This window comes from Eublepharis macularius, chromosome 2, assembly GCF_028583425.1.
Source record: "Eublepharis macularius isolate TG4126 chromosome 2, MPM_Emac_v1.0, whole genome shotgun sequence".
Classification (NCBI taxonomy): Eukaryota; Metazoa; Chordata; class Lepidosauria; order Squamata; family Eublepharidae; genus Eublepharis; species Eublepharis macularius.
Genome location: NC_072791.1, coordinates 61,727,980 through 61,741,951, shown reverse-complemented (window position 1 = coordinate 61,741,951; position 13,972 = coordinate 61,727,980).

Sequence of the window (13,972 nt, the reverse complement as noted above, 5' to 3'; positions counted from 1 at the left end):
TGAGAGGTGTCAGGTGGAGTTGGACTGAGGGAGTGTTGCCAAGTAGGCCCCCTCTCATGCTTTAAAGCCTGCCATGAACTGTGTTAAAGTCTCCTGCGTTGCTGTTTTACTGCTGCACCAAAGATTGCCCTGCACGCGTGTGTGCTCTAATACACGTGTCAGTTTCCTGCCTGCTTGCTAATTACCCTGCTGCTGCAATAGACTGTGTAGTTTACTGACTCCATGTTTGGATAACTGCACAAAGGACTCTTTTTCTGGGCAGCCCTGCCCTGACCTGTACCTGGACTTCCCCGTGTGTGCTTTGGACTGTGTTACAAGTGTGCCCCGTGCCTGCATTGCCATCTGCCACGGACCGTGCCTGTTCCCTGCTTTGGACTGTGTTTTGTGTGCTGTTTCCCCTGCCTCCATGGAAGCCTGCCTCATATGGGCCCAAGCCGCTGCTAGCAGCCAGGCGCCTGCCGGAGGAAACCTCCAGCGAGCCTGGCTAGGCGCTCCCTGGTCAGTTCCCTCCTGGAGTCTCCCGCGGGTCGGTCCCCAAGCTCGCCCACGCTACCGGGCAGCCTGCTATCCAGCCCCAGCTATGCCCAGCCGGCATCCATGTTCTCAGGCAGCCAGAAGACCCAGGGAAGAAGACTGCTTTGGGAAGCCATTTCGGCGAAGCGGGCACACCACGTCCGCAGCGAGAGTACCTCGCCCCGCTCTGCATATCTTAGGAGCCGCCCCGGAGAAGGAACTAAGTGCCGACCATCCCAAGCACTTAGAGAATGCATCTCAAAGAAACCTCCGCATTCCAGAGCTGATGACATCAGGACAAGCCCTGTCCGCTGGAACATCCTTTCAGCCCACTCGGATCTCCCCCTCCCTCTTTTGTCCCCTCTTCCTGAGGTGTCACTTATCACAATCTGATTACCAAAGTGGCCCATCCAAGCCGTTCAGTAACCCATTAGAACCTTTGTTTTAAACTGTGAGAACCACCAAGTACAGCACCAGCCCCAGGGTACGTTTTGGGGTATTTAAGCTGGTCTCTCAGACCACTCGGTGCTCAGGCCATCCTATCCAGAACCCCTTGCTGTCCGTCTGTGGTCCCAGTGCTGGCATTGGGCCACCCTCGCTGTTGTGTCTCTGCTTCGCTTCAGGATAAGTGAGTATTCCCCACCATCGTTGGGAACCAGCTAATGCGAAAGTCTCTGCATTTCCTGCTCTGTATTTCTCAGATCTTGTGTGTTCTCTTGTATGCTTGTGCAAGTTTAGGCTTACGCCACACTAAATACACGTGTTTGGAACTTATTTGTAGTCTGCCTCTTTTTCACTAGAGTGTCTGGAATCGGGACCTCGGTATATATAGGTCAGATCCGCGCTAATGTTAGTTACAGACTGCTAAAGCTAATTTCCCCTTATAATAAAGAGCAGTTCTGGTAACAGGAGAGGTGATGTGGTGGGCACTTCGGCAGATTCATGTGAGAGGTTCGCATTGAAATGGCCCTTAGAAAGGTCATGCACCATCTCTCCATGAACGTTTAAAAACTCAGTTGCCATACTGACTTTTATATAAAATCCCTGTTCAGGAGTCTTGTACTGTCTTTCTTCAACTGTCTGCAGTTTCCTTGACCTGATTTTTACCTCAGAACACAGAGTTCCACAGCTGACCCATCAGCCTCCCAGCCACACAGGAATGCCAGGCCCTACAGGGAGACTGGCAACCCTAGACTTCAGGACACATTCAGTGACTCCCAACAGCAAGTATATGTCATGTCTGACAATCCCCTATTCATACATGCCAATATTGTTCGTGATCAACTGTGTATTTTATGCTATCAGGGATGACTCCATCTTGGAGGCCTAGCTGTAATCTTGTCACTAACATTCCTATGAGTTCTTACTCATTCCCAGGAGGCTGGGTGTTCACTAGTTAGAAGGTGTTATATCTTCTCTCTCTCTCTGTAACTGATAAAACAATAATGCAGGCTGTTCTCACACGTATCAAATGGCACTAAGTTATTTGGAATAAGGGAAGGGGGATTGAGCAAGGGTAGAAGAGGCTTGTAATTTTCCTTGGTAACCATTCTGGCCAACTTTCTACTAGAGCTACTTAGGTCTTTCCTTGCTCCTAAGTAGACCTTTGGATTCGATTATGGAAAGAACTGATTTCTGAATAAAAGTCATTTAACCAAGAACAAGTGTCTGGCTACAATGAACCAGGGATCTGTCTGCTGTAGTCTATCATCCAGAGTCTGACAGTATATACTCTTTAGAATGTTGGAGAGATGACCAATCAAGGCCGCATATGCAAATGACCTCAGGGAAGAGTGGCAGTTGGCGGGGGGGGGGGAGGACCCTGCTAGCCACACAGGGAAAACACATTTTACCCCTTTTTACCCCCTTAGGGGGAAATTTTCTTAAAATCCCTTCTTAGTGAGTCCCTACATCACAAAGAAACGTCCTGCCCAAATTTCACGTTTCTAGGTCTAGGGATTTGGGCTGGGCGTTGATGAGTCAGTCAGGACACTTCAGTGACTATCCAACTTCTACTCTGTGTATCTACTTTCCAAAAGGATATGTGAATGGAACTACTGTGACAACCAGTGTGACAAAGCAGAGGCTGATGGTTTCCACCAGGCACAGAAATAGTAGTACAGATACCTGATTCAGTTAATTATCTGCAGCTTATGGAGCAGGCTGAGAGAAAACAGACTCCTTGATACACCGGATTAAACCTTTTTCTGCAGTTTGGAGTAGCTTGCCCAAGAGGCATTAATGACTGAGCTCCAAAAGTAAAATATCACCTTTATTCCAAGTTTTAAAAGGTAAGTAGGTATAAGGGCTGGGAATGAATTGGAATCAACAGTCTTGAATCTAATCTCCAAAAGCAAAACAGAGCAAATAAAATAATAACTGAGAGCCAGTTTGGTGTAGTCGTTAAGAGTGGCAGGACTCTAATCTGGAGAGCCAGGTTTGATTCTCCACTCCTCTGCTTGAAGCCAGCTGGGTGACTCTGGGTAAGTCACAGTTCTTTCAGAGGTTTCTCAGCCCCACCCACCTCACAGGATTTTTGTGAGGATAATAATAGCACAGTTTGTAAACTGTTCTGAGTGGGCATTGTCTTAAAGGATGGTATATAAATTGAATGTTGTTGTTATTATCACTAGCTAGGTCTGCCCTTAATGTCTAAGATACCTTCTTCATGTATCCAACCATGCAGTTCCTCCAATGGAATGGCTTTTCTGTTTTCGTGAAAGTCAGATCAGTAATTCCTACAAATTTTCCTTTCCTGTTGCAGACCCCTTGGGCTGTGCCTGATGGTCTGCTGCCTCTTAAGTAACATAGCGAGGGTGGGGTGGGGGTTCAGTGAACTGAGTAGGAGGGAAAAGTCCCAAAAAGTCTGTGAATGGTTGGATACAAGCCTTAACATCATGAAATTATTTGAATTCTGCCCTCCATGTTCTACCTGTGATGGCCACCATCAGAATAAAAACAAAGTCTGGGGGGCTCATTATATAGAAAACTGAAAAATGTGCGTAGACATTTAGGGCAGGACAGCTAGACCAAACAGACTTTGCCAATTTTTCCTAGATATTATATATACTTTCCACTGTGAAGACAGAAGGGGTACTTTAGGGTTTGATTGCCCAGACAATCTGGTTGACTGGTAATTTTTGCAGTTTTGAAGCCTTTTTAAATCTGAAGGACTGGTTCATTCATAGCCTTTTGGAAAAGGCAGCAGCAAATGGGGATTGATTCAAGAAAATGATGTGTGACCCAACCATGGCCGTCGTCACATGGGCATCTGTTCCGTTACCTTTGCAGCAAATAGCGTCCTCGTTGCTATCGGCACCATAATGGATTCTCACATCATATCGCGTCTGCTTGCGCTTCCAGTTGTTCAAACAGAAGCACTCTGTGCCGGCAACTCAAAGTGTTACCATACATGGGCACATAAGCAACTTCCCCCCCTTTTTTATTTCTTTTTCGTATATTTCCGCTATATCGAATTTTCATTATATAAACATGATGCTAGTCCAACCCCAAACAAGCATGATAGGTAGCCCAGTTTTCCCACCCATGGAGTGGCCAGAACATTGGTTGAGCCATTTTTCCCCCAAATTTGAACTACCATAAATAGCCCTTCGTTTTGAAAAACCACCCTGTCCGACGTGATCCTCATCTCTGAAGACTCAGCCATGGCCCCACAGAGAGAACTTGTTCTTCTGTTGGTGCAGCTGGTTAGTTTCATGGTGTGTGGTGCAGAGCTAGGCGTTTTGGGTGCACACTGGCGTCACCTCTAAGTATACTCTCGAGCTCTCTGTAGTAGGGGCAAGTGATGGGTGCATTTCCTGACCTGCTGTTGTGTGCAACCACCTTTTTATATTCTAGACGCATAGTCTTGGTCTTCGATCTGCACTCAAGAGCTGATCTATGGCCCCTAGTAGCCATCTGCTCTGAGATTCTCTCGAAATAATCCAGGTTTCTGTATGTGTTTCGTAGTGCCTCCTGGATTTTCTCCTCTCCCCAAAAGTGCAGCAGGTCTATGTCTCCAGGAGATTCCCCTTTTAATGTAGCTGTCAGCCCTGTATGCCATGCTGTAACACACCTGATTGACAAAAAGGAGATTATCTGATGATGGGGTTTTTTTTTGCAGAGTTAGAAGGAGCTGTTCTCTTGCACAAATAACACCAAGGATGCAGTCGTCCGCGTTGCAGATCCTTTCAGTTCTGCAAAAGTGAAAGCAAAAGCGGATGCAACGTTTCCCAAAAGTTGAATTTTTCCCACGCAAAAAAAAAGGCTCAGTATTCATAATTTCGCTATTACACTGTACAGATACAAGAACACAAGAAAAAAAGGGGGCAATCCAGGTCATACCTAAAGAAAACATTATTTCGCTTTGCATTTTTAATTAGGATGGGAAAGGTCCCTTCAGACACTTATTACAGTAGATAGCATTTGCGTTCTAGCATCATATGAGGTTGCAATTGCGCTATAGGGATAATATTTTTTTAAAAAAAATTGGGTGCACTAAAGACGGTTGCGAAATGGCTTCTGTGAGTGAGGGGCGGGAAAATCAATTGATGGCATCGGAGGGATGAGCGGAGAACTGGGAGATTTGCCTTGGCGAAGCGTTAGAAGTCGATGCTGGCCATTCACATGGAAACGGATTATATCGAGAAAATGATGAGTGACACGTTTGTGAAGGAGAATGACTATCTCGCAACAGGGATGGAATAAGGTGGGCATTCGCCGGGAGATGTCGATAGTTTGGCGCAAAATTTATGCTCGTGTGACAACGGCTCATAAAGGCTTTCAGTTTAGCCCTTTTCAGACATTACAATTATATGTACCAGGAGCCTTCCAAATGCATATATCAGAAGCACAATTATGTGTGATCACCCTAAGATGTGCGGTCATCAGAGAGTGTGAACAGTGTGTATTTGCATGTACAGCCTTGATACAAGCAAACTCAAAGTCTTAAAAATCAGGTGATCAGTTTTGCATATACTGGCGATGTATGCACATATATGCACATGTGTTATCCCTGTTCACATGATATGGTGTCTCTGCATGTCTGGAAGATTTGTGACTGGTTCACAGACTCCCAATATGTAGAACTATAATGTCTGAAAAGGGCTTTTGTGAGACTTTTAACTATCTCCAAGGATTTGATGGAACTATATAGGGAAGTGATTTGTATGGTTTGACTTGCATTCCCATTTCTACATGGTGAAGTTCCCATACTTTAGTGGCAATATTTGTAGTCAGGATACAGAACAGCCAGTGGCTTGGTACCTTCTCAACTAGTGTTGTCAGTCTCCCCTAGAAGACTGCTGGCATGGAAAGGAGTTGTCCAACTCCCAGTATGGCTATTTACAGATATTACTTGGATATATAAACCTGATGAGACGGAAGCAGCATCAACACTTCACCTTCATATTTTCTCCTGATCTTTCCAGTTACTGAATGAACTCTATTTTTCACCCATCTATTGTCTCAGAGCTTCTTGAGAAATTATGGAGTGCACATTTTAGGTTTGAGCTTAGGGCAGGAACCCCTGCCCTGGACTGTATACTTCATAATGTATGAAGAGGTCCTTAGATTCAGAAAGAAAACCTATTTAGCTATGTATTTTAACTTCTCTTTTGCATTTGAGAATAAGGTAGCCAAAAGTCATGACCCCCTGTACAGTTACAGGGGAGTAACCATTAAGGTATAAAAAGGCTTTTTTCTTTCAGAGTAGATGCTCACTGAGTGGGGTCATAACTTAAATCTCTCATGTGCTGCCCATCTGTGGCTCCCTTTTCCCAGCATGAGCTGGCACAATTTATGGTAAGACATCACCACAAGCATAACACAATGAATACTTGCCACTGCTTAAACCACCAGTGTATATTTGCCATTACTATTAAGAGTGTTTAAATAGTATAGTAGACATTTAACTGTCCATACTATTGACATAAACCTGCACATTTTTGTCAGCAAGTGTTCCAACATATATCCTTCAATCCAGAGCTTCAAGCCAAAACCCCACTTCCTTTGAGGGGCATTAAAACTGTTGTCTTAAACTGATTGTAGCCATCCAAGACTTTAAACACCTTAAGCCATATTAGAGGAAAACAAAAACAACCAAACCGGGACTCAACAATCTTTGGAGCCGAAATATACTCAAATTTTTGTGTTATAAAGTGCGAAAAGTGCAATAAATACAAACATAAATACAAATTACGTTATACAAAATTTTGAAGTGCCATGATACAAAGTCCAAGCATATATACATATATCACAATGTTTCTGTTGTCCGGAATCGTCAGAAAAATTTTTGGAAAATTTTTTATAAAGTGCTAGTTGCCAGTTGCCAGTACATCAAAGGGAGCCGGTAGGTAGGGAGTTGTGCACCGTACTTATATATTCACAGTCCATAAATATGAATGCAATTAGACGAACGCCGACGGGGGTTTGCTTGCAAATATCATTAACCCGTTTCGTGAGTACTAAGACTCACTTCCTCTTGGGCTTAAGGCGATTCGGACTGGTCATACTGTAAGAAAAAATTAATTATAAATATCTAGCAACAATTACAATAAAATGAAAAATAAAAAAGGCAATATCACTTACAGTATGTTACAAGCACAAGGCATACTCTCCTACCACTCCATACATTCCACGGACATGTGATAGATGAAATGGACCACGAGTTAAAATAATCAAAAAGAGGAGGGGCCAGTCGTAACAAGAGGAAGGTTTTTACAGAATTCTCAAAAACTTACAGTAACTTGCCTATCCGTGAATGGGGAAACTACAGAAAGCAGGAAAAGTTAATTTCCGAGTTCAGACCATGAGGTGACAGGGTGTTTAGTCGGAAAATCCATTTAGATTCTAATTGGAGCAGCAATTTAACCATGTCTGTAGCAAAGGGGCGATCAAGTTGCTCTATTACAGAAACCTTAAGATCATTATGTGAGTGTTTCTCTACATGAAAGTGGTTAACAAGGGGAGCCTCCCAGACCTGATTTCTGATCCTAGATTGATGTTCTTGGATCCTTATCCTTAAAGGGCGAGTTGTGCTCCCTATATATAATAGGGGGCACGGGCACTGAATACCATATATCACATTTATGGACTTGCAGTTAGAAAATCCATGTGAAAAATGATTAGGTAGTATTTGCTGTATTTTAACCATAAGGTTGCACACACTACACGAGCCGCATGTAAAATGGCCATTTGGCAGAGTGCCACCTGGTGGATTGTTAGAAAACTCTGATCTCATGACTATGTCCCCAATGGACCGTGTGCGTCTGTAGCCTACCGCTAGCCCTGCTTCACAGCCACGGACACCACTAATAATGTGCCAGTGTTGCTTAATAATTGATATTATATTTGGGGCTAAAGTAGTGTATTCAAGACCCCATTTTATTTTATCATCCATCCTTGGTGGCTTAGATACTAATAAATCTGCCCTATTAGTAGTATCAGCACGTTGTATAGCTCGTTCAATCGTGTGCTGGGGATATCCCCTCGTTCTAAAATTTTCTTTCAGTTTACGGCCACTAGATTCATAAAAGCAAGGGTTGGTGGAATTCCGCTTCAGCCGTAAAAATTGACCCAGGGGGATGTTGTCCCTTAAACCCCTTGGATGGAAAGACTGATAATGCAAATAAGAGCACCGGTCCGTCTGCTTCCTGAAGGGGCGCACTGCCAGTTTGTTATCTCTTTCCCGATAAATGGTAACATCTAAATAGTGTAGGCTACTGGTGCTACCAGTCCATGTGAATTCAATATCAGGGTGGAGGGAGTTAAACCATCTCCCTAAATCTTCAGCAACGTCCCTTTTCAGTAGGATTATGATGTCATCTATGTATCGCCTGTACAATATAATTAGATCTTTAAAGGGGTTCTTCTCATCATCAAACACCCATTTACTCTCTAAGGCGGACATAAAGATATTCGCGATGCTAGGCGCAGCCGCGCATCCCATAGCCACCCCCTTTAGCTGGAAATAATACTGCTCATTGAATCTAAAGTAATTCTTCTCCAGAATAATATCTAAGATGTTCAGGAGAAAGGGGGTGGAGGGCTGCTGTGCCTCGCGTAGTAGAAGAGCATCCTGTACTACCACTCTCGCCTCATCGTGAGGAATGGAGGTATACAGTGATCTCACATCTAAAGACATGAGATATATAGAGGGCGGGATATCTATGGACTCTACAAGTGAGATTAAGGTAGTAGTGTCCTTTAAAGGCGAGAGTGGTAGTACAGGATGCTCTTCTACTACGCGAGGCACAGCAGCCCTCCACCCCCTTTCTCCTGAACATCTTAGATATTATTCTGGAGAAGAATTACTTTAGATTCAATGAGCAGTATTATTTCCAGCTAAAGGGGGTGGCTATGGGATGCGCGGCTGCGCCTAGCATCGCGAATATCTTTATGTCCGCCTTAGAGAGTAAATGGGTGTTTGATGATGAGAAGAACCCCTTTAAAGATCTAATTATATTGTACAGGCGATACATAGATGACATCATAATCCTACTGAAAAGGGACGTTGCTGAAGATTTAGGGAGATGGTTTAACTCCCTCCACCCTGATATTGAATTCACATGGACTGGTAGCACCAGTAGCCTACACTATTTAGATGTTACCATTTATCGGGAAAGAGATAACAAACTGGCAGTGCGCCCCTTCAGGAAGCAGACGGACCGGTGCTCTTATTTGCATTATCAGTCTTTCCATCCAAGGGGTTTAAGGGACAACATCCCCCTGGGTCAATTTTTACGGCTGAAGCGGAATTCCACCAACCCTTGCTTTTATGAATCTAGTGGCCGTAAACTGAAAGAAAATTTTAGAACGAGGGGATATCCCCAGCACACGATTGAACGAGCTATACAACGTGCTGATACTACTAATAGGGCAGATTTATTAGTATCTAAGCCACCAAGGATGGATGATAAAATAAAATGGGGTCTTGAATACACTACTTTAGCCCCAAATATAATATCAATTATTAAGCAACACTGGCACATTATTAGTGGTGTCCGTGGCTGTGAAGCAGGGCTAGCGGTAGGCTACAGACGCACACGGTCCATTGGGGACATAGTCATGAGATCAGAGTTTTCTAACAATCCACCAGGTGGCACTCTGCCAAATGGCCATTTTACATGCGGCTCGTGTAGTGTGTGCAACCTTATGGTTAAAATACAGCAAATACTACCTAATCATTTTTCACATGGATTTTCTAACTGCAAGTCCATAAATGTGATATATGGTATTCAGTGCCCGTGCCCCCTATTATATATAGGGAGCACAACTCGCCCTTTAAGGATAAGGATCCAAGAACATCAATCTAGGATCAGAAATCAGGTCTGGGAGGCTCCCCTTGTTAACCACTTTCATGTAGAGAAACACTCACATAATGATCTTAAGGTTTCTGTAATAGAGCAACTTGATCGCCCCTTTGCTACAGACATGGTTAAATTGCTGCTCCAATTAGAATCTAAATGGATTTTCCGACTAAACACCCTGTCACCTCATGGTCTGAACTCGGAAATTAACTTTTCCTGCTTTCTGTAGTTTCCCCATTCACGGATAGGCAAGTTACTGTAAGTTTTTGAGAATTCTGTAAAAACCTTCCTCTTGTTACGACTGGCCCCTCCTCTTTTTGATTATTTTAACTCGTGGTCCATTTCATCTATCACATGTCCGTGGAATGTATGGAGTGGTAGGAGAGTATGCCTTGTGCTTGTAACATACTGTAAGTGATATTGCCTTTTTTATTTTTCATTTTATTGTAATTGTTGCTAGATATTTATAATTAATTTTTTCTTACAGTATGACCAGTCCGAATCGCCTTAAGCCCAAGAGGAAGTGAGTCTTAGTACTCACGAAACGGGTTAATGATATTTGCAAGCAAACCCCCGTCGGCGTTCGTCTAATTGCATTCATATTTATGGACTGTGAATATATAAGTACGGTGCACAACTCCCTACCTACCGGCTCCCTTTGATGTACTGGCAACTGGCAACTAGCACTTTATAAAAAATTTTCCAAAAATTTTTCTGACGATTCCGGACAACAGAAACATTGTGATATATGTATATATGCTTGGACTTTGTATCATGGCACTTCAAAATTTTGTATAACGTAATTTGTATTTATGTTTGTATTTATTGCACTTTTCGCACTTTATAACACAAAAATTTGAGTATATTTCGGCTCCAAAGATTGTTGAGTCCCGGTTTGGTTGTTTTTGTTTCATATTGGTACCGGGGCCGCCCGTTGTTGTTTACCATATTAGAGGAAAAGGCAATTTAAAAAAACCCAGAATGTGCTGCAGCAGTGGTGATCTTTGTTTTGTTAATAGAATCCACTTTTGAATTGGATGACAGTCATGAAAACCAACTTTCAAGATGCACAAGGTGTAAAGAATGGACAAAGTGCAATTTCCTTAACATTTTTTGAAATGATAAAAGATTTTTTTTCAAGATTACAGTTCCCTCTGTCAATCCTGTTTCTTCTGCCTGTCAAGGAGCATCCCAAGCTTGAGTGCTAGCTTGTAGGGTCTCACACAGGTGCAATTCTTGTGTTCATCTTTGACAGGGTAATGACAAAGGTTTGTTTTTAAATATGGGGTCACTCAGTCAGGAACTTTCCATAAGTTAAGTGCACCCTCCACTGGTGACAGCTGGTATTTATCTTCAAGACAGCTTGTCAAGGCTTGAAAAAAAATTATTCATTTAGGAAACCTGTTACTTCTCAAGCCTTAATATGAGAATAAATACTAGCTGTTTGTACATACCATATATTTATAAGAAAGCAAATGTGAGAATGGGGTTTCCAATGCTTTGCAGCAGAAAAGCAGCTTAGCAATTTATTGTCGAAGGCTTTCACGGCCGGAGAACGATGGTTGTTGTGGATTTTCCGGGCTGTATCGCCATGGTACCACGGCGATACAGCCCGGAAAATCCACAACAACCAGCTTAGCAATTCTATCAATATATGAGACATGTTTTCATGGAATCTCAGAACTGGAACCACACTCTATTTAAAGTCATAGAGACTCTGAAAAATCCAAAAGTTAACTAATCAGAACTTCTGCTTCCAAAGTAGAACTTTCTCAACCTCTGATAGAATTACCCAAGTATCTCACACAAGAAGGTTTGGAAATACTGGTATAATCTAGTTACACAGCAGAGCATGTTGCTATTACATAATTCAAACAAATGATGATTCCCAAGTGCAGCTTCATCCTGGATTGGAGAGAAGAGAACAAACCATCATTTGTGGTTCAGATGAAATGCCATTTCATTTTCAAGCCACATTTGCAGGGAAGGAGAATGCAACAGCACAAAAATCCTCCTGTTTACATTTCCTCTCTCCTTGGTCAGGTAAGCACTTCTGTCTTCACAGTGAATCATAATGTGTCGTTATAGACTTCCAGGGATACCATTTCTGCTGGAATGAAGAAATGACCCAAGTGGTTGACACAATCACTATCAAGTGCCCCCTCCCATGTTTTAAGCCCTGGAAGCCCCTTAGTTTAGTGGGGGGGGGCCTGCAGATGATGAAAAAAATAAAGGGAGATGGCCAGAGCTACAGTGGAAGACAACTCAGGATGAATCCAAGCAATCACGAGTGAAAATTATTTTAAAGCATACTCTGTCAGTAATGGCAGCAAAGAATGATTTCCTGCCACCTTTGCTTCTGCACACTGTAGGCCAGCCAAGCTGTTACAGGTGGTCAGAGGCACATTGGGCTCTGGCCTTCAGGAGAGGATGGACTACTCAGTGGCATTTTAACTTGGACTGTACATTAGCAATGACGAGGTCAGATGATGCAAGGGTGCCCACTTGTCCAGTTGTTTGAGATACTTTTTAGTTTATTCAGTCTGAGGATAGGATCCTTGGAGGTTTGAGTCCCACCATCTTCTTGTATGACCCTTGTCCCTCCTAGCTACTTAAATATGTCTGGGAGAGGGACGCAGCTGACAGAGTCTGAGAGGTAAATAATACCTCCTTGAGACAAAGGGTGAACATCCCAGCCTTGTAGCAAACTGTCTCAGATCTCTGTAGTATTGACCAGTCTCAAATGTTTTGTTCTTAAGCAAGGTGAATAGGTAGTGGCTGGGCAACTTCTTTCTTGAATGAGGCAAATTGTTTACATCCTGGAGGGTATATTTCAGAAGTTGGGAAATTGCTGCACAGTCCTTTGGCCTGTGGAGCACCAGAAGGTTCCAGCTTACCCTCTACATTCTTTAACATCTACATGCAACTACTGGGTGAGGTCATCTGGAGATTTGGGCTGCATTATCACAAATAAGTGGATGATACAGTTCTATCTTGCTTTTCCAGCTGATCCAAGGGAGGCTGCAGAGACCCTGAACTAGTGCCTAGAGGCAGTTTTGGAGTTGACGTGGGCGAGTGAGCCAAAGCTTAATTCCAACAAAGTGCTACTGGTGACTGGAAGATCTGATCTGAGATTTAAGGTGTTACCTGTTTGGGATGGGGTTGTACTTCTCTTGAAGGAGCAGATCCATAGTCTGGGGAATGCTCCTGGACCTGGGGCAACTGCTGGACAAGCAGGTGGCAGCTGTGGCCAGGAGCACCTTTTACCAGCTTTGACTTGTTAGCCAGCTGCAGTCTTTCCTGGACAGATCTGGCCATTGTAGTTACATATAGACTGGATTACTGCCATGTGTGGTATATATAAGGCTGCCCCTGAGAAGTGTTCAGAAATTTCAATTGGTGCTGAATATTGCAGCCAAGATGTTGACTAGAGCAGGGTGTAGGCAACATATCACTCCAGTTTGAGCTCATGTACAAGCTCCCAGTATGTTTCAGGGCACAATTCAAGATGCTGGTGCTGACCTTTAAAGCCCTTTTGGTTTGGAACCAGCATACCAGAAGGACCACCTCTAAAATTCGGCAAGTGTCAACCTGGGAGAGGACCTTCTGGATCGTGGCACCAAAACTCTGGAACTGTCTCCACATGGAGACTCATCTACCCTCTTCTGTCGTCATCTTCTGCCAGTTGGTGAATACTTTTTTGTTTCATTTGGCATTTCCCCAGTAATTCCTTCTTCCTGCCCAATATTTTCATAGTTGTTTTTATGTTTTTGTATGCATTTTAACTCTGGTTTTAATTGTTTTAATGATGTGTTGGGTTGGGGGGAGTCATTGGTTTTTAATGGTTTTAAAATGTGATTGTGTATATTTTAATTTGTTGGCTCTTGTAAGAGCAGAGATGGTGAAATTTTGTTAAATAAAAATATCAAAAACTCAGATTACAGTTGAAGGTGGATAGCCATGTTGGTCTGCAGTGCAACAGCGAGTTTTGAGTCCAGGGGTACCTTGGAGGCCAACAAGATTTTCAGGGTATCCTGAAAATCTTGTTGGTCCGTAAAGTGCCCCTGGACTCAAATCCTGCTATTCAGATTGCAGTGTAATCTGGGAGAAGAGAGAACAATCAATCAATGGGCTTGAAACTCATGGAGTAC